This window comes from Enhydra lutris, unplaced genomic scaffold, assembly GCF_002288905.1.
Source record: "Enhydra lutris kenyoni isolate GAN:26980312 unplaced genomic scaffold, ASM228890v2 scaffoldscaffold11, whole genome shotgun sequence".
NCBI classification, from domain to species: Eukaryota; Metazoa; Chordata; class Mammalia; order Carnivora; family Mustelidae; genus Enhydra; species Enhydra lutris.
This window is the reverse complement of record NW_019154095.1, coordinates 24,848,434-24,870,668: the sequence shown is the minus strand read 5'-3', so window position 1 is coordinate 24,870,668 and position 22,235 is coordinate 24,848,434.

The following is a 22,235-nucleotide window of genomic DNA, read 5'->3' as shown; positions in this document are numbered from 1 at the left end:
AAAACAAAAAGAAAACTGAGGTAGCTATACTTATATTAAAATAAAATAGACTTTAAAACAAAGAATGTAACAAAAGAAGTGTATTACATAATGATAAATGGTCCATCCAAAAAAAGGATATGATATTAACAAATATTTATGCACATATCATAGGAGTACCTAAATATATAAAATTTTAACAGACATAAAGAGAGAAATTGAAAACAATGCAATAGTAGTTGAAGAATAACCCATTATATCAACAGACAGATCAGACAGAAAATCAAAAAGCAAACACTGGGCTTAAACAACATTCTAGGCCAGATGAACTTAAGTAATATATGCAGAACATTTCAACTCAAACTGCAGAACACATTCTTTTCGAGTGCACAGGACAGATCTCATGTTAGACCAATAAATTCAAGAAGACTGAAATCACATCAAACATCTTTTTCACCCATAATGGTACAAAACCATAATGGTACAAAACTAAAAATCAATTATAAGAATAAAACTGGGGGAAAAAAATAAACACATGGGAACTAAATAACATCCTGTTCAACAATCAATGGGTCAGTGAAGAAATCAAAGAAGAAATCAAAGAGAAAATCTAAATCTAAAATACTAAAATCTAAAATGAAAATGGAAAGATAGTTTTCTAAAATGTAGGGGAGGCAACAAAGGCAGTTCTAAGAGGAAAGTTCATAGTAATACAGATGACCTCAAGAAACAAGAAAAATCCCAAATAAGCAATCTAACTTTACAACAAAAGGAACTAGGGGAAAAAATAGTATAATAAAGGAAATAATAAAGATGAGAACAGAAATAAATGAAATAGACTAAAAAAATTAATAGAAAACAATGAAACTGAAAGATGACTCTTTCAAAAAATAAAACCAACAAAACTCTATCTAGACTCATCAAGGAAAAGAGAGCTCAAATAAATAAAATCAGAAAGGAAAGAGAAGTTACAAGTCACACCACAGAAATACAAAGGATCAGAAGAGACTACTATACAATCACATGCCACCAAATTGGACAACCTTGAAGAAACGGATTAATTCCTAGAAACACACAACTTCCAAGACTGAATCATGAAGAAATAGAAAATCTGGACAGACTGATTACAAATAATGAAACTGAATCAGTTATTTAAGAATTCCCAACAAACAAAAGTCCAGGACCAGATAGAATTCACAGGTGAATCTAGCAAATATTGAAAGAGTTAGCAGCTATCTTTCTAAAATTATTCTAAAAAAAACTAAAGAGGAAAATATACTTCTAAACTCATTTTAAGAAAGGAGATATGTACATGGAAGGGTTAGTGTGGCCACTCCTGGTTTAACAATGCATTTTTATGTTTCTTAAAGCAGAAGTCTATATACTTCGAAAATTAGATTTTCAAAGTTATTTGATGGCGTTTGTTTTTTTTTAATTCATCCCCCAAATTTTCTGTACTTTCTATAATTTCCCACCCAAACTCACCCTCCAAAACTCTTCTGTTTGGAAGAAATATACTATCTATATCAGCGCTCTAAATCCTCTCTTACATCAAGTTCCACTCTGAAATTCCCTCCACCTCCTACTCACTGGTAAAGACTACTTTTCCCAGCCTTCCTTCTCAATACAATAGAGATTTTTTTCCTCCCACGCATCAAATAAGTAGTGGCCTACAAGCGGGGTAGGTCCCTCCTTGCTCCTACTGATAGACACAAACTTTCTCCTTCAGAAGCCCTTGCTCCTTTGAAGCATGTGTCATCTGACCATACCACCTGCTATTCACTGTGATCGTCTTCAGATCAAAGAACATGAGAGCATGTTCTTTCCTGTATCCACCAAGGGATTTGGCACCTGGTTTCCGTCTTTCCCATTACGCTACTCTTGTTTTATTTTACATGGCTCAGGCTTCTATCCGGATATTGCACCCAGAAGTAAACTCCCAAATCCTTAGCCTCCTCACTTGCAACTCAAAGTCCCACCACAAGGCCACTCCCATGATCATCCTTAGACTTTGTCACAGAACAGTTAATACACTGCCCCCAAGATATCAATTTTTAAATTCTCACTTTCCAATTCAAACTTTTTATCTTCCTAGCACACTTGTTCTAGCATAACTTACTCCAACAACTTCCCAACACTGTAAATTACAAATCCACTAATCTTAAAATGTTTTCATTATCCATCATCCCTTCCTGTCCTTTCTTTGCGTTCCCACTTGAGAGTACAGGGCCCACCATTATATTATCATTCAATCATATAAATTATAACCATAGGTGTTTGTTCTATTATATTCACACAGCAAAGCAATATCACTGGTTAGACTAAATTCTTCCCCCACTGAGCACCGTCACTGATTAGCTCAAGAAAATCACAAAGCTACAATGACTATTCACACTTAAATTCATGGCTGGAAATCTAAAACACAAACTTATTGCTGTCGATCTGTTCTGCTACATTTCCCTTCTAAACAATATCCCAATAACCAAGACATCTAACTATTTCACCCTTTCCCAACTGCGGAATAAAACAACGCAACAGAACTCCCTCATCTTTCCACCACCAACTATAATCTGCCAGCAGCTTCACCTTTATGAACACTCTCCTTGCAAGAACATTGAGTTGTCCTTATTCCTACCCCAAGACAATACCTCTACTTGTACTCTGGACCCCATCATCTCCTACTGGCTCAAATGTGTGGCTTCAGCAGTCACCCCACTCACTGCATCCTCATATCTACACTAGATAATTCTCATCAGTATATGAACTAACTGAAGATATGCCTCATTTAAAAACCTTCCCTTGGGGCACCTGGGTGGCTCAGTGGGTTAAAGCCTCTGCCTTCGGCTCAGGTTGTGATCCCAGGGTCCTGGGATTGAGCCCTGCATCGGGCTCTCTGCTTGGCAGGGAGCCTGCTTCCTCCTCTCTCTCTGCCTGCCTCTCTGCCTACTTGTGAACTCTCTCTCTGTCAAATAAATAAATAAAATATTTAAAAAAAAAAAAAACCTTCCCTTGACCCACTGCCTCTCTCCAGCTTTCCTCATATCCACTGCCTTACCCTGCATTCTCTCCTTCTACATTCTACCTTCCTCCTATTCCAGAGTAGGGGATGGACGCTTCCATGAAGCTCCTTTTATCAACTTTTATCCACTTCACCAGTTACCTCTATGCTGGCAAATAAACGATTCCTTTTTATTCTGCATTTTACTCTACTACACAGCAGGATTTGACAGATTTGACATTCTTGTTGAAGCTTTTCCTTCAGTTGGTTTCTGTGACAGCATATTCTATTGGTTTCCCCCCCTACTACTCTGGCCGCTCTTGAGTCTTCCTGGATGATCTCTCTTCCTCTACCAGGATCTGAAGCCCCTGGGCCTCTTCCCTTCTCTGTCTCTCCTCTCTTCTATTTAATCCAATTCAGACCCTTGCTATTAAATATTTCTCTAAGCTAAGGACTTCCAAATTTGCAGGTTCTAGTCCTGAGATCCAGACTAGTATGTCTAACTGCCTTCTCATTATCCCCACTTAAAAGTCTTAGAGCTACTGCAACTTACATCCAAAATAAGACTCTTGACTTTTAATCCAATTAAATGGTACTATCCACCCAGTTCTATAGGCAAAAATCTGGAAGTCCCATCCCTTTGTCCTTATTCCCTACAATCAGACCACCAGCTGAGTCTTCCTTCTTGCCTTTTCCCTAATGTAATTACATTACCTCAGGCCTACTCATTATTTATTGTCCAACAATTGGAATGGCCTCTTAACTGATTTTCTGGTTTTAATTCTTGCCCTCTTGTATAATTCCTTATCCACGAAGGGATTACAATCACCTTTTTAAAGCATAAGCCAAATCATATCATTCCTTGCTGTAAACTTGCAACAGATTCCTGTTCATCCTGGATTAAATTCAAACTCTTTACTGTATTTCTCACAAGGCCCTCCCTGGTCTGGTTCTTGTTCACCTGTCTGTTTTCATCTCCTTTGGCCTTCTGTGACTATTTCACACACTATTTTCTTTCTTAAATTTTTTAAAGATTTATTTATTTAAGAGAGTGAGCATGAATGGGAGGGACAGGAAGAGGGAGTGAGAATCTTAAGCAGACTCCATGCTATGTGCAGAGCCCAACAAAGGGCTTGATCTCAGGACCCTGAGATCATGACCTGGCTGAAACCAAGAGTCGATGTTTTAAATACTATGCCACCCAGGTGCCCCACACATGCTCTGTTCTTTATCTCTCTGAAATCCTTTTTGTTTCTGCCTTTTCCCTTTACCTGAAATGCTTTTCCTCTAAATCTGTCTCCTCTATTCCTAAAATTTTCATTCATTTTTATTTGTGGCATTCATATCAATGACTTTAAAATATATCTATGTTTATATTTATATTATATTTAGATAAACAATGAGTTTATGTAAACTTTAAGTTTAATCCCAATTACTTAGATCATTCATGAATGCAAGTACATTTTTACATAAAATATAGTTTAACACAGAAAAAATCTCTAATGATAAAATCATATTGGTTGAAAAATATTTTTAATTCTATTGATCATTGACTTTCCTTCCACTCAAATGTTATACTGTGTGAATTAAGCACTTTGTTAAAAAAAAAACAAAAAAAACTACCTTGTTAAAAATTAAAAACTAAAGTGGTAAGAGCAAGTTCAGAATTGAGAAAATAGTTTGATTCAAACAATGTGATATGTTCTATTTTATTATGGTTTCTATATAAATACTCTTGTAAATGCTTCAGAATTTAAAATAGTTGACAAATTCTAATACTATAAGGAACTTTTCTAATTTATACAAGTAAAGCTAATTTTCTTTATCATTATAAAAATTTCCCAGAGAACTATATTCTAGTGGTGGGAGACAGGCAATAAATAAGTGCATGTATGGATAATAACATCTAATAGTGCTAAAGCTCTGTAAAGATTTCACAGTGTAAAGTAATGTCCAATGGCTGGGGAGCGGGCCTGATGTAGACAATAGAGCAAGGAGGATCTCTGGAGAGAGGACACTTAAGTTCGTAAGTACAGATAATTATGTTGTAAAATGATATATTCAGATCTTCAAGTGATTTGAACACTTTATTCATTATATATTTAGTAGTAAGTTTTGGAGAAAAACAAGAATTTGAATGAGAACATGTTAGGGAAAAAAAAAAAAAAGATAACCCTACCCTAAACCATTCTTAAAATAGGATTGTGAAGACTTTCCTATTCAAAGAAGCACAAAGTTATTTTGATTGATAAATTTTTGGATGCCCAAATAAAACAGGGTAGCCATCCCAAATAAAAGCCTTCTCACTTATAGGTTTTTGCTGCTTCTTATACTATTCAAACACCACTGTCCAGAACCTTCAAGGAGCAGCATTTTTCCTCAAAGGAAAGGACCATTCATCTTTGTCTTCTCATAGTCCTGCACAGCTCTAGGCATATCATAGGCATTCAATAACCATTTAATCAACTCTATCAGTCAATCTTCTTATCCTCCCATATCAAGCTAACCCAGTTCCTAACACATAGGAGGCACTAAATCAATACGTTTGTTGAAGTAACATGTTACAAATACATCATTCATCTAAACCCCTAAGGTTGGGTAGCAGAAAAAAAAAAAAAAGACACAGGCTTTGAATACAGATAGGTCTAGAGTTCAGGGAGCCCAACCCCACTCTTCAGTATCTATCTGGACTTAGACAAGCTGAGTAACCTTTCTGGACTTCAGAGCCTTCATCTGTTAGAGAAAGATAATAACTTGCAATGTGCTGTGAAGATTAAAAGAAAAATGTGTGGAGCTCCTGCTAGAGTTTCTGATCCAAAGTAAGGTCTGTAACAGTAAGAACAGAGTTCACAATGGTGTTATTATTATCTTAGTAAGCGCGTACTTATGCCTTGAGTACCCACAGATCAAATTAGTAATGACTATTTTCATCATTGTGGGCATCAGGACTATTTCTGAGGTTTTTCCCCAGGAAAGCAGAGAACAAAGAACAAGCCATAGTGCTCCAAACACACTTTCAGTCTCAGGACTGAGCAGAACAAGACATGAGCATCGGAGCTCTCTCTCTGGAGATGTGTCTCTGCTAGAAGCAAGCTCTATGGTGAAGTTTTCTACCAGAGAACCATAAATTGTAAACAGTTTTTATAGAAGGCTGTTTTTCTCAGACCGAAAGTGTTATTCTGTTGGCATTTTCAAATGACTGTGAAATTATAATGCAAACACAGGAGTTGCTGTTATGAGATACCATCTTTTACATTTTATTTTTTTTATTTCTGCGTATTAAGAATTTCCATTAATGCATGACCCAGGCCAAAAACCTTAGCATCACCCTCGAGTCTACTTTCTCTCACACTCTACATCCAACCCCTTGGGAAATTCTGCTGACTCTACTTTCAAAATACAATAAGGACCTGACTTTTCTCATCACCTCCCCAGCTACCCCTTGGTAGCTCAAGCAATCATCATTTTCAACTGGATTTTTTACTAGCTTCCAACTGGTCTTGCTGCTTCTACCACTGACCCCTTCAGTCTATTCTGGGCAAGACAGACAGAAGTATCCTTTCAAAACTTACATCTTATCTTGTCACTCCTCTGCTCAACACCCTGCATGACCCCCTCTATGCTCAGCATAAAAACCAACATCTTCAGCAGGGCCTTTGAGGCCATCTGTGGTCTGGCCCCTTTACCTATCCATCCTCCTTTCCTATAACCCCACCCTCACTCACAGCTGCAGGCACACTGACCTTCTTTCTTGCTCAGGAATGAAAAGGCAAGTGTCGACATTGTGATCTTTGTTCTACCTGCTTTCTCTACCTAAAAAGTTCTTGTCCCAGACACCCTTCAGACAAAGGCTTCATCTCCTTCATGTCTTTACTCAAGTCTTATCTCAATGAGGCCTTCCCTGAACATCCTACTTAATACTAAGACCAACAAGGGCGTGCACGCACACACACACACACACACACACACACACACACACACACACACAGAGTACAGTATTCACCACTGCTCTACTTCTTTAGGGTTCAGTAAATACATGATCAATGAATATAAACCAAGAAAATTAAAATTCCCCACCATTAGTAGAAACATGACTTTTATATAGGAAACAAGCAAATCTTTGCACGTGCAACACTCAGGGTCCTTCCACTTGGTTTACAGCCACCATTTCTTCCTCAGCCTGTGGGCATCAACAGGACATGACTAATATTTGGTAGAGGATATTAACAGTTTAGTTCTCAGAACTGATAATGTACAAATATTCTACCCCCATGGGTTATGAGATGCTGAGCCTAAGAGTCTGGGAATTTAGACAAAATCAACATAAATGATATTGAAGATTTTTTAAATTAGCCATTAGCACCTACTGTCATTTTTCCATCTATAAAACATAGTAAAGGGATTTTTTTCTTTTAACTTATAAAAGTTATTGTTACTTTTGTCTATAATTTTTATATTCTATGTGTCATTCATTAAAATAGATACCTTATAATCTGTCATTATTTCTATTATTCCTACCCATATATTTGGGGAATAAAATGTTTAACATATTTTTCTTTGAATTTCATCTCTATTCTCAAAGCCTCTCTCTAGATAGTTGTGAACTGCAATATTAAACAATGGGCAATAGCTAAATAAAAGGTTATATTAGGCTGGAAAACTACTGCCTGAAGGCCAAATTTGGTCCAATTCTGTTCTAAATAAAGAATTATTGAAATAGCCATGTCCATTCATTTATAACTTGTTTACAGCTGCTTTCACACAGTATTAGCAGAGCTGAGTATCTATAAGAGAGGCCATATGTCCAACAAAACCGTATATATATTTACTATCAAGCCCTTTATAGCAAAGGTGTGCTTACCTGTATTAGGTGATTTACCTTTCTACTGACTTGTCGCAGACTGCTGTGTAACCCTACATGAAGTCATGAGAACCAACTATGTGTCATGACTGCCAGTCTAGGATATATGAAGGTGACATTCACAAATATTAATGATAGTTGCCCAAGGTGGACATGAACAAGTATAACTCCCTTCTTTTCATTTTAGAAAGAAGGTAGAAATCAGAGTGGGGATAAGCTTTTCATATCCAAAGAGTAGATGTCCTTCACTAAAGGGCCCTATTTACCCCTTGACTTTCAAGAAAATAAAAAAAGAAAGGTTAAGTACAGGAAACAGGAATGAGGAAACAGGAATGACCCTTATTTTTGCTAGCAACTCATGATATCCACAAGTGGTCAGAGCTGTTTTACATTGCTGAACCATAACCTGAGACAAGACAAAGCTAAAACTAGTTGGAGACCTCAAGCCACAGTCTGATTCTATCTGTTTACCCATGGCAGCCAGCAAATGCAAATTCTGGCCCTTCTGCTGCTAGGATGCTGACAGTAATTCCATCTTCATGTCACCCTGCCACTTTCACCAACATTGGCAAAACAAGGCACATTTGACCTGAATGCTGACTATGACCCAGCTTCATTTCAGAAACATGAAGTACCAGCTGCTACCTCCATACTCTAGCACTTCACAGCAGCATTTTGCCAGTGAAAATCACACTGAAGTTGTATTAGCTTCACAGGGGACCATTTATGTCTACCTTTTTCCAATGCTGTGGTCAACAGACACCTGAATAGTCATTAGGAAAGCATTCCCTAAGCCAGGCTCAATAATAATCCATTACTTGAGAATATGTACTATTCCACAAGATAATTTTACAAAGCATTATCCTAAGAATTTCTATTTGTGGTGGTTCATGACATACTGTGAGTTATAAACAGAGAACAGAATTATATTTGGTCTATGAATAATTTTATTCCCAACTGATTTTTTGCTGTGATAAACTATACATAACATAAAATTTACTATGTTAATCATTTTTTTAAGCATGAGTTGGGGGTGGGGGAGGACACAGGGAAAGAATCTTCAGACTCCCTGCTAAGTGCAGCACTCTGTCTCTGGACCCAGGAGATCAGGACCTAAGCCAAAACCAAGAGGTGGATGCCCAAATGACTCCCAGGTGCCCCTACTGTTAATCATATTTAAGTAAAGAATTGAGTGGCATTAATTACATTCATGTTATTGTGTAACCATCAGTACCTTCCTTCTGCAGAACTTCATCATCCCATACTAAAATTAGTCTATTAAACAGCAACGTCCCATGACCCCCTCCATTATTTTTTAATTTCCTTTATAATTAATTATGAGTATACAGAAATGTTACTGGTTTTTGCATGTTGATTTTATATCTTTTTACTTTGCTGAATTTGTTTATCAATTCTAAGAGAGTCTGTGAAATCATTAGGGTTTTCTTCATATAACTTATCATCTGCAAAGATATTTTATTTCTCCTTTCTAGATTAGATGCCATTTTGGTTTTATCTCTTGCTCTGGCTAGTTTCCAAGGCTATGTTGAATAAAAATGCAACAAGTGCACATCTTTGTCTTTTTCTTGATCTTAGAGGAAAAGCTTTCAGTCTCACCATTAAGTATGATGTTATCTGTGGGGTTTTAATATATGGCTTTCATTATATTTACCTGCTTTTCTGCAGGGTTTTTTTTTAAGTTTTTTTATCATGAAGAAGTGTTAAATTTTGTCAAATGTATTTTTCTGCATCAATTGACATGATCATATGATTTTTCCCCATTCATTCTGTTAATATATTAACATATTGATCAGTTTTGTGTGTTGAACCATTCTTGCTTTCCAGAAATAAATCCCATTTGGTCATTGTATATAACCCTTTTAATATGCTGCTGGAATCTGTTTGCTAGTGTTTGGCTAAGGACTTGTACATCAATATCCACCAGAGATACTGGTCTATTCTTTTATTATAGTGTCTTTGTCTGGCTCCGGTATCACGGTAACTCTGTTCTCATAGAATGAACTTGGAAAAGTTCTCTTCTCTTTAATTTTACTGAAGAGTTATAAAGATTAGTGTCCAGTCCCAGGGACTTTCTTTATTGAGAAGTTTTTGGTTATTGCCTCAATATCCTAACCAATTTTAGATCTATTCAAGTTTCTGTTTCTTTGTGATTCAGTTTTTTTTAAAGTTTTGAATATCTAGGAATTTGTCCATTTCATCTAGGTTATTGATTTGTTGGCATACAATTGTTCATAGTACTCTCCTACAATCCTTTTTATTTCTGTAGATAGTAATATCCCTACTTTAATTTCAGATTTTAATAATTCAAGTTTTTCTTAATCTAAAGATCAATTTTGTTAATCTTTTTCAAAACCAACTTTTGTTTGCATTGTTTTTTCTCTATTGTTTTTCTATTCTCTTTTATCTCTGCTCTGATGTTTATTATTGCCATCCTTTCTTTTACTAGTCTTGAGTTTTGTTTGGTTTTAGGAATATAATTCATTTTTAAATTCTGTTTAATATATCTCTGGGGTTCTCCCCCTCCAAACACCAAAACACTTTCACTTTCTTACAGTAGTCAACAAAGCCAGAGTTAATGTCTGATTCATTTTTGTCACCCTATATATCAATATTTTGATCATAAGGACAGAGTTTAGGGTCATTTAGTGCCTACTATGTGTGAGGGGCTATACCAAGTGCTTTCCATACATAGTATCATCTAATCATACCACATCTTCATTTTACAGATGAGAAGACTAAGGCTCAAAGAGAAAATAAGCTTGGAAAGAGCCAAGATGCCCTTCAACAGATGAATGGATAAAGAAGATATGGTCCATATATACAATGGAATATTATGCCTCCATCAGAAAGAATGAATACCCAACTTTTGTATCAACATGGACAGGACTGGGGGAGATTATGCTGAGTGAAATAAGTCAAGCAGAGTCAATTATCATATGGTTTCACTTACTTGTGGAGCATAAGGAATAACATGGAGGACATTAGGAGAAGGAAAGGATAAGTTAATTGGGAGAAATCAGAGGGGGAGATGAACCATAAGAGACTGTGGACTCTGAGAAACAAACTGAGGGTTTTGCAGGGGAGGGGAGCAAGGGGTTAGGTGAGCCTGGTGGTGGGCACTAAGGAGGGCACGTATTGCATAGAGCACTGGTGCATAAACAATGAATCTTGAAACACTGAAAAAATAAAATTAAATTAAAAAAAGAGAGAAAATAACCCACCACACTCATAGGACTACTACCTAACAGAAACAGGATGTAAATCCCGGTCTGTGTGACCTCAAAGCCCAGATTTTCCTATTAAACTGTATTACTCCTACTCATTCGTTTATTCAATCATTATGTATTGATCGTCTATTATATGTGCCAGGAGATGTTCTGGTAGAGAGGATTCATTAAAGAACAAAACAAAGATCCCTGCCCTGTGGAGCTTTTGTTCTATTATGGGAGAAAACACCAAAGGGCCAGGTGGTATGCAGTAAGCAAAGACCTGAATCCAGAGAGAACAACTAGAACAAAATATGCTACGCAATCAAGCTTTGGGTTCATCAACAGGCAAGGAAGGCAGGGTGGGTAGAGTGGAAGCAAGATTAATAGGAGGGGAAGAGGTCATAGAGAGAATGAAGTTAAGAGTAACGGCATAAATTTAAGTAAATGATCTTTTATGATTATTTAGTATTTCATATATTTAAGTATATTTAATATGTATGTATATTTTTAAATGACCTTAAAAGGAAGTAATTTGTATCCATCTCATCATTAGGAAAACATGTGTGCCACAGTTTCCATCCAGAGAAAACATTTCCTAATTTTATTATTCCCATACAATTTATTAATTAATTTAATATGATTTAGACATTTATATTAATTGAATCAAACTATATGTATTTTTCTATCCATTGCTTTTTCCAATCTATATTTGGTTTCTGAGATCCATTCTTATTTATATTTGCAGCTATAACTTAATAATTTATACTTCTATATTAATATACTTATGAAAACACCACAATTTATCCACCATATTATAAATGGATACATGGATTTTTTTCCAGGATTTTGCTATTATAATGTAGCGATAAATATTCTTATATGTATTGCCTATGAAAATGCATGAGGGCAGCACCTGGGTGGCTCAGTTGGTTGGGCGACTGCCTTCAGCTCAGGTCATGATCCTGGAATCCCAGGATCAAGTCCTGCATCAGGCTCCCTGCTCTGCAGGGAATCTGCTGCTCCCACTGACCTCTCTCCTCTCATGCTCTCTCTCATTCTCTCTCTCTCTCTCTCAAATAAATAAATAAAATCTTTTAAAAAAATATTCAATTTTGCTGGGTAATGTTTACTGTTCTCCAAAGTGATTTACATTCATAAGCATTCTGAACACATAAATACAACCAATAAGTATTTGAAGAAGGAACTTTTAAAATGTTCTACTTAACTTTGAAATATTAGATTTATGGAAAATTTGTAATGAGAGTATAAAGAATCTCCCCATACCCTCCATCCAGCTTCCACTAATGATCACATCTTATATTTATCAAAACTAAGAAATTAATATTGGTACAAGGCTGTAAGCTAACCTACATGTTATTGTTGGGTTTCACCAGTTTTTCTAACAATGTCCTTCTTCTGTTTTGAGAATCCAATCCAGAATACCATGTTGCATCTAACTATCTATGTCTCCTTCATCTCTTCCAAGCTGTGACAGTTTCTATCTTTCCTTGTTACTCATAACATCAACACTTTCAGAGAATACAAGTCAGATTTTTTGTAGGACTTACCTCATCTTGTTTACCAAAGTTTTCTCATAAGGATTTGGAAAGAATAGGCCGCAGAGGTGAATTACCCTTTTCACTGCATCTTATCAGGGGTAAAAGTGGTTAACATCTCCTATTATTGGTGATGGTAAACTTTACTGCTTTAAGTTTCTACTAGGTTTTTCCACTACGAAGTTATGATATTTCCCATTCCCATATTCTAGTCATTACAAGCAAGCCACTAAGCCCCAGCCCACTGCCACACGGAGAGAAATTAAGCTCCACCTCCCGGATGAGTATCAAAGAATTTATGGACATGTGTTAAATTCACCACAGTAATTAATATATATTTAGGGAAAGATCTTTAAGCAAGTACCCTGTTGCTCCTTAATATTTCAGCTACTAATTTTGACATTTACACATGTAGCTTGCCTGCAACAGTTATTACTGTGGTATTCCACTGGTCTTTCTCTATTTCCTTCATTCCTTCTGTATTTACTAATTGGAATTCTCCTGTAAGGGAGATTGGTCACTTCTCTACCACTTATTTACTCAATTATTTATTTCTTTCAGTATGAACTCTGTGAATATTTGTTCTAATTCTTTGGGATATAATTCAGTCGTAGTTATTTTGTTCCTTGAATTGTTCTGGCTCTGGCCATTGGGAGCTCTTACAAGTCAGCTCCTGTGTTCTTCTCACATGCCTGATTCCTTTTTTCATTTTTTTCTTTTTTCCTCCTTCCTGGCCCCACAAAATGTTCCAGACTCATTGTGACTCTTCCCTTCCCTAATTCCCTAGGATCAGCCATTTCTCTAAGGAACTTTAGTTCAGAAGGTATAATTTTTAAAGTCAATTTCCATGTGTTATTATTGCAATGCCTAGATTATTTCTATGCTATAATTAATGTTATAATTAACTATAGATTTTCTACAATTAAGCCATGTATATTAGAGTCCCTAAGCTACTGGACCATGTTAGAGTAGAACATGAATCCTTCAACAATGTTTTAACCTTCTGTCTTCTAGCACTTACCTATATAATCTCTAAGGGCCCCATAGGTTATACAATTTCATGATTCTACAATGGAAAGACAAAACGCAAAATATGTTCTCATGAAGAACTTTTCCTTGGATCAGACAAAGGTTGCATTTTGCCAAAAATGCATTTAACCCCTAGTTGACCTCTACTTCATCTTTTCTAGACCCCATCCCCCCACCATGGTTTAGCTTTATTCCTTCCATTTTATCAACTTTGAAATAAAACTTTAAGTTTGTTTTGCTGTATCAAATTACTATACTAACAAGGCAATAAAAATACAGAACAGTGAACTCTACTTACTTACAAATCCTGTCTTCTTGATATTAACCTAATATGATTTGCTGCAGCCTAAATCATTAGTCACCACACAGTTTAACCACTAGAGCAGTGGTTCTCAACAGAAGGGAATTACACCGCCCCCCGCAGGGGACATTTGCCAATATCTGGAGATAGATGGGATGTTACTGGTGCCTAGTGGGGAGAGTTCTATAATGCTACTAAACATCCTACATAGGAGCCCTTCACAACAAAGAAATATCCAGCCCAAAATTCAATAATGCCAAGGTTGAAAAATGTTTCAGTTAAGGAACTTTCAATTTTCAAACTGCTTAGTTAAATAGATATTTTCCTCCAAACTCTTAAAGAAAATATTTGCAAATACCAAGGGCTATCTCCACTAGAAAGTTCAGTACAGTAAAGGATTTTCTGGAAGAATCAGATAACAGAATATTAAGGATCCACTAATGGTACAAAACACTAAGAAAACAAAGGCAGAGTTAAAGGTTCATGCTGCATCTTAACTGATTCTGTTTTGAATGAGTTATTTATCTGACACCACCAACACTCAAACAGATTAGAAAAATTGTTAGGTAAGTGGATTACCATTGAGTTTGCATCTTAAATCAGAATGATAATGATCTTCTGGCTAACTAGATGCAATTCTAGTGTGATAAAGGTAAGAGAATTTGAGGCCAAGAGATAGAAGCTAGGAGTCCAGACAGGGCTCCATCTCTTGCTGACAATTTGACTCTGGGAAAGTCATGTATGTAGCTTTCCCGGTCCCCAGTTCCCCCACCTGGAAACTTTCCTCTCAAAGTTGATAATAAAATGCAAATGCTAATGCCTGCCTTATCTACAGCACAGGGTTATTTTGAGACCTGATTTGTTTAAGTGCACTTACTTATTTGGATACTGATATTTTCTCATTATATCCTTCCTATACTCCATATATAAGATTTTACAAAGAACAATACCTTTGGAAGACTGATGAAAAGTAGATTTCTAGAAAGAAAAGGTTGAGCAATCCCACAGAGAGACACTATTGAGCTCTTTTAATTGATTCATTTATTTTTCCTCTTCAAAGTTCCCATTAGAGTATGAAAACACGTTGAAAAGCAGAATCACATACAAGCCACAAACTGGGAGAAAAAATTGTAAAACACTTATCTGATAAGAAACTAATACCTAAAATATACATAAGAATGTTAGATATTCTAAAATATATATAAGAATGCTATGTATATTTTAGGATATCTATGTATTTCCCAACAATAATCTCATTTTAAAATGTGGGAAAGGGGCACCTGAGTGACTCCATTGGTTAAGCCTCAAACTCGTGATATCAGCTCAGGTCATGATCTCAGCATTCTGGGATCCAGACCCACTCGGGCTCCATGCTCAGGAGGAAGTTTGTTTGAGGATTCTCTCTCTCCTTCTCCCCCATTCATGCTCACACACACATTCTTTTGCTCTCTAAAATAAATAAATAAACCATAAAGAAGTAAAATGTGGGAAAGATCTGAGTAGACACCCTTTCCCCAAAGAAAGTATACAGATATCAAATAAGAATATGAAAAGATGGCCAACAAAAGTGATCATTAGAGAATTGCAAATTAAGACAGCAATGAGATACCACTACCTAGCTATTAAAATGGGCAAGCATTTTTTTTTTTAATCTGACACTACCAATTCCTGGCAAAAATGTACAGCAACAACCACTTTCATTCATCACTGATGGGATTGCAAAATGGCACAACCACTTTGGAAGACAGCTTGTCAGTTTCTTACAAAGCTAAATATAGTCTTAGCATATGATCCAGCAATCACACTCCTAGGTATTTACCCAACTGGTTTGAAAATTTAAACCCTCACAAAAATCTTCACACAAATATTTATACAGCTTTATTCATAATATCCCAAAACTAGAAGAAGATATCCTTCAAATGTGAATGAATAAACAAACTGTGGTACATTTATACAAGGAAATATTATTCCATTATAAAAATAAGTGAGCTATCAATACACTCAGAGACATGGCTGAACATTAAATGCATATTGCTAAGTGTGAGAAGTCAGTCTGAAAAGGCACATACTATATGATTCTAATTATAGAACACCCTGGAAAAAGCCAAACTACAGGAACAGTTAAAAGATCAATGGTTACCAGGCGTTTAGGAGGATTGGATAAGTGAATCACAGAGGATTTTATAGGTCAGTGAAACTATTCTATGGGGCACCTGAGTGGCTCAGTCGTTAGTGTCTGTCTTCAGCTTAGGTCATGATCCCAGAGTCCTGGGATCGAGCTCCACATCGGGCTCCCTGCTCGGCGGGAAACCTGCTTCTCCCTCTCTCACTCCCCTGCTTGTGTTCTCTCTCTCACTGTCTCTCTCTCTCTCCCTTTCTCTCTATGTGTGTCAAATAAATAGAATCTTTAAAAAAAAAAAAAAAAAAGGAAAGAAACTATTCTATATAATATGGTAATGAGGGATACAGGACATCCTGCATTTGTCAAAATCCACAGAACTTTAGAGAACAAAGAGTAAATCTTAACATATACAAATTCCTTTAAATCATTTAGGAGGTTGGCGATCCCTTAATGGTCTGCAGACTGTGATGAAACAATCTAATTGTATTACAAATATGTGGAACAATCTTACTGAAAAGGATGTGGAGTAATGGTGCTGACCTAATAAGTATTTTTGGAAATGAGTGGAGTCTATGAATAAAGACAAAATAAACTGCACACAAGTACTGTACTCTAGTCAATAAAGTTGTTTCCCATAGGAGTATAGGTTAAAAATTCTAATTTTACTATGCAAGTATATTTAGGTAAACTTATAATTAGGTAAATCAATCAAGGACAGTGGGAAACATGTTGCCCACTACTGTAGAGGGAACTTAAAGATAAGGGGAACAGATTGGAATGTTCATGTAGTAATGGATTAGAGTTGGAAACATCAGTATGTATGACATTTAGCTTAACACAGATATAAATGATTACATGTATAAATATTAGGGACGTGTATATACATGGATTTGTATACATACATACATTCCCCTGCCCTGTCAGCTGAAAAGGGCTTAGAAGCAATGATACCCTACCAACAATAAGTACAACTAGCACTCAGATGTTGCTCTCTAATAACATTCTCCAATAAAAAGAACCAGAGTTCCTTGGAGAATTGGTAGATTTTAGGGCTAGGGCAAAATGTAGACAAGATGATCCAAGAGCATCTTATAAACCAAAGATTAAGGAAATGTTCCCCCAAAATGGTAAGGGTGTGTTAAATAAACACAAGAATTCCAAAGCTAGCCAAAGCTAGAACAATTTGAGCAAAATAAAGAGAATAACTTGGGACTATAACGCAAAGTATAAAACAAATATCTGTAAATCCATGCTAATATAAATAAATGATTGAATAATTAAATTGGGGGATGAGACAAATCTCTCATGCAGAATAATTCCAAATAATTTATATTGGATACTCTGCCCTCAAGGAAGTAGAGCATGACTCCTTACTTCTTAAAGTGTAGGCTGTACCAAGTGACTTCCTTCCGAAGAGTATGCTATGGAAAGGAAGAGAAAAGACATAAATTAATCTGATAAATACTACCTTAGCCACAAGATCAACATCAACAGTGATGTCCTGCTGATAACATGTACTCTTGATGTGATATGATGACAGTGGCACTTAACCTATGAGATTCTTTTCCCCAAAACCCACAAGCTCAGTCTAATCAGGAGAGAAACAACAACAACAACAACAAAATCCAGAAAGGTATATCCTACAGTACTTCTGATTAGTGCTCCTCAAAACTTTCAAGTCCTCCACAGCAAAGAAACCCTTAAAGGTACTCACAGTCAAGAGGAGCCTAAGAAGCCTAGACAATTAAAGATAAAAGGGGTTCCTGGAGGAGATCCTAGAAGAGAAAAAGTATATTCGTGAAAACAAAGTAAATCCAAATAAAATATGAACTTTAGTTATAATAGCATATCCATATTGGTTCATTAACTACAACTGACACACCATAATAATGTAATACGAGGTCAGGGATAGGAGACATGGTGAGGAGTACATGAGAACTCTTCGTACTCTATGTTCACAACGGTCCTGTGACTATAAAATATAAAATTGCTCTGAACAATAATCAATGTAAAACATCATTAGAGAGAGCAATAATGGATTAAACTGTAATTGCACTTCTTCACAAGCATCTGGTATTACTAAAGAAGATGAGACCAGAACACTAATTTTGAAATTCTCTCAGTAGGCTACCGTAGGGCAGCTAGAGCCCTCATTCAGTCATTAGCCATTTGTAAAAGCTAATAGAAAGGTGTTGGTCTTTAAAAACATATCAGAATATAAATCAGAGGGAAACTCACAGACCAGGAAAAAAAATGGAATAAGCTGGAAAATCTTTCCTTTTACATGAAAAATGAACCTGATTTTTATTTCCTAGTTCCCTAAGAAAAGGCAAAGGACCTTCACTCTACCAATGAGCAAGGGTCATAAGTGCCTCCTATTCTGGATGGAGATTATTCAGATGCCCGTCCTCCCAGAATACAGGAGCCCTGGTCAAGTACACATGTTTCTGAATAGTCCCTTCTCCAAATCCAGAATATGGTCATCTATTGGACATTGCAAAATACATAATCAAGTATTTTCTTAAAACAGCAGATAAAAAGAACTTTTAAAGTGCAAATACTTAACTTGTCAGAGAAAATCTGGCTAGGACTACTTGCTTGAAAATTCATGGGTTAACCATCCTTGTCTTTCTCTCTGCTCCAACTATTCATGTCAGCATAAGGCAAAAAATAATGGAAATAGTTCTTCAGTTAGAACTAATGTCAGTTTGCTTTTGTATTCTGTACCTATAAGATAATCTATTTCTTCCCCCCACATTTTACCCCAGAACATAACTTTCTGACCAAAGTAATTTCCACCCCCTCAGCTAGTTTTCCCCTGTTGAGAAATCATGAGAGATGCTGTTTTCAGCCTGACTAGTCTTGAATGTTCTAGTGCACCTAAAACTGAATTGCTTGCGTCAAAGAGGGGAGGGTCATGAAGGCACACATTCCATAGCAAATCTTGAAAACACGTAGAAAATTGAGCTAAAAACAAAACAAAACAAAAAACAAAAACAGAAAGCTTTATTCTTTTTCCCCATTATAGTACAAACAACCTAAGTATACATAAGATCCCAATTAAAACAAATAACTGAAACTCAGTGTTTGGTACTAATTGCTAATCTCTGTGGTCCAAATTCAGTTTCATTTCCATGGAGCACCACTACCCTATCCTCACTTCACAATGCTACTAGGAAGAACTTCTTTGTCTACGCACTTTAAGCTTCTTGGGGATGGCACCCAGGAGCAAAAGTGACCATGGCAAAGGAACCTTGAATGCAGGAAGCATCCTGAGGCAGGGTACATGCTCTGAAGTTTAATTCTGACATCAGGTTATTGAAATTAGGGCTGGAAAACCCATACTGAGTCATTTGGTTCTCTCCCTTGATGGCAATAGATTATGGTGGACAGTATATTATTTAGCACTTTGACCAGTGTTCTAAACAGCCTTTCCTTGGAGACTATTAACTCAAAGCTGGCAAAAATTTTATTATAAATAAAGGGCTTTATCATTTCTTCCACAAATGCACATTCTCCTGCTAAGATATTAAAAAAATAAAACTTACCAAACAACATGAAAACAGTGTGGTATTATAGAAAGAGTGTGAAACACTAAGCAAATTATCCCAAAGTTGGTCACAGATCCTCACTCTGACCTGCCTGGACAACAGCTTGCTAAAATGACTTTTCTCTCTACCTTTTCCTTAGAACGAGGGACTATATCCAAGCTTAGCTTCCATCAGGACTTGTGACTTTGTCTCCTTTCCTTACAGTATCATCCCACAGGTCTCATGATCCAAAATGCAGTTAATGTCCCCAAGCAACTCTCATAAACAGCTAACACCCACATCCAGATGGCTTGGTGCTCAGAGAGTCTGATTATTCCCCACTTGCAAATTTGCTTTTGGGCTCATCCTAGTAAAAGGGCAAAGTATGCCCACTAGAGAGCAAACATGGTACTTGTAAACAAAGCACTTTGGCTCTAGTATTTTCTCCATTGGAAAAATGGGAGGGTAGGAAACCCTTGTCTTTTCTCCTCTATGCCTTTGGAAGAGTCTGCCTTTCCCAACGCAGCAGATTCCCCAACCCAAACCATGCCTAACCTAGTGCAGGACAGATAGTGACCCAGAAGGGACCCTCCTTGAACAAGGATTGAGGACCTCACAGCCAAAAACAGGGCCAAACATGTGCTCTGATGCTCATTAGTTACAGGAAACTCAGTTTCTTCATCTATCAGCTGGAAATAATACCTATCCCAGATTCTAAGTGCTAGTTATACTCTATCCCAAATAAATGCTTACAATCAGCACATTAAAGAAACTCAGTAAATGGTAGCTGCTGTTCTCAGTATAATTATTCTCAGCAGCTAGCCTTTAAAATATTATTTAAATGAGTAACCTAAAATGTAAAGTTTGATTTATTACACAGAAATAAAGCATTTAAATCCACAGAATAGATGATAATGATAAAGCACTGCTTACTGGTTATGTGAATGAGGAAGAAAATAAAGAAATGCCCATCTTGTTTTAGGCACATTACTTCATCTACCCATCTGCTGTCAAGATGCAAACAGGGGGAGGAACAACATGGTGGAGCAGTAGGAGACCTAATATCACCGGGTCCCAGAAGTTCTGTTAGTTAGTTATCAAACCATTCTGAACATCTGCAAACTCAACAGGAGATCAAAGGGATGAAGAGCAGCAATTCTAGGAACAGAAAAGCGACCACTTTCTAGAAAGCAGGACATGTGGAGAGGTGAATCCAAAGTGATATACAGGAAGATAGACAATAGGGGGAAGGGCTGGCTCCCAGCAAGCAGTAGAGCAGCAGAACACAAAATCAGAACTTTTAGAAGTCTGACCCACTGAGCAACACCACTCCAGAGGCTAAGCAGAGGGTGGAGACCTCGGGGGGACAGTGTGGTCTCAGGACTCTCAGGGTCATATAAAGACTGGGGGTGCCTGAGTGCAGCAGAGCTCCCAGGTATCAGAGTGGGGAAGCTGACTACAGAGACGGAGCAGCAGAGTAACCTCTCAGTTTGGGATTACCTTAAACCATGATCCAAGGCACAATCGGGCCACTGCTCTTTGAGCAGGGACCCCACAGGTGGCAGATTTGGGGAGACCCTCTCCTTCCTCCTCCAGGAGGAGTGACACAGGAGCACATTGCAGGAATCTGCGGGGTTTGGAGACTCCAAACGGAGCCGAGTACCAGGGACAGAAATGATCGGTCTCAAGTTGGGTGAGCTAGGAGAGCTGCCGGAGACCAGGGAGATGGGAGGGATTAACCGCTTTCCTCTGAGGGCGACCGGGGAGTGGGGGCCTGAGCTCTCAGCTCCTCCAGGCTGGAGACTGTGAGACTACCATCTTCATTCTCCTCCTCCAAAGCTGCACAGAAAGCATTCAGGGAACAAAAGCTCCTGAGAGCAAAGAGAGTGAACCCAAACCCCCAAACCCGAGTGGATTGCTTAGCACAGTCCCTGGCAAGGGTGGTGCAATTCTGCCTCAGGAAAAGACATTTGAGAATCAATGCAACAGGACCTTCCCCCAGAAGATCAACAGGAAAATCCAGCAAGACCAAGTTCAACTATCAATGAGAACTGCAAAACCTCAGAACGACGGAATACATCACATGGAATTCATGGCTTTTTTCCCATGACTCTTTGGTCTTTCAAAGTTAATTTTTTTTTAATTTTATTTTTTTCTTATTCTATTTTTTTACATTTTTTCCTCTTTCCTATTTTAATGTATTTTAACTATTTTATCTTTTTTAAAATCTTTTTTAAAAATCTTTTTTAATTTTCATTGTTATAGTCACATTCTATCCCTTTATTGTATTTAGCCTTATTTTTTGTATACATACAGGTTTTTCTTTCTTTAAAATTTTGGGATACAGTTTCTTCTAATATATCAAAATATACCTTAAATCTAGCACATGGCTTTGTTCTAGTCTCCAGTCTAATCACATTCTTTCTCTTTTTTTTTCTTTTCTCAATCAACTTCTTAACAATTCCTTTTTAGAATCTTGAATATTTTTAATTTTCATCTTTACAGTCATACTCCATTCCTTCATCATGTCTACCCTTACTTTTGTATATATATATCTTCTTTCTTTAAAGTTTTGGAAGGCATTTTCTTCAAACAGACCAAAATACATATATATGTGTGTATGTATATA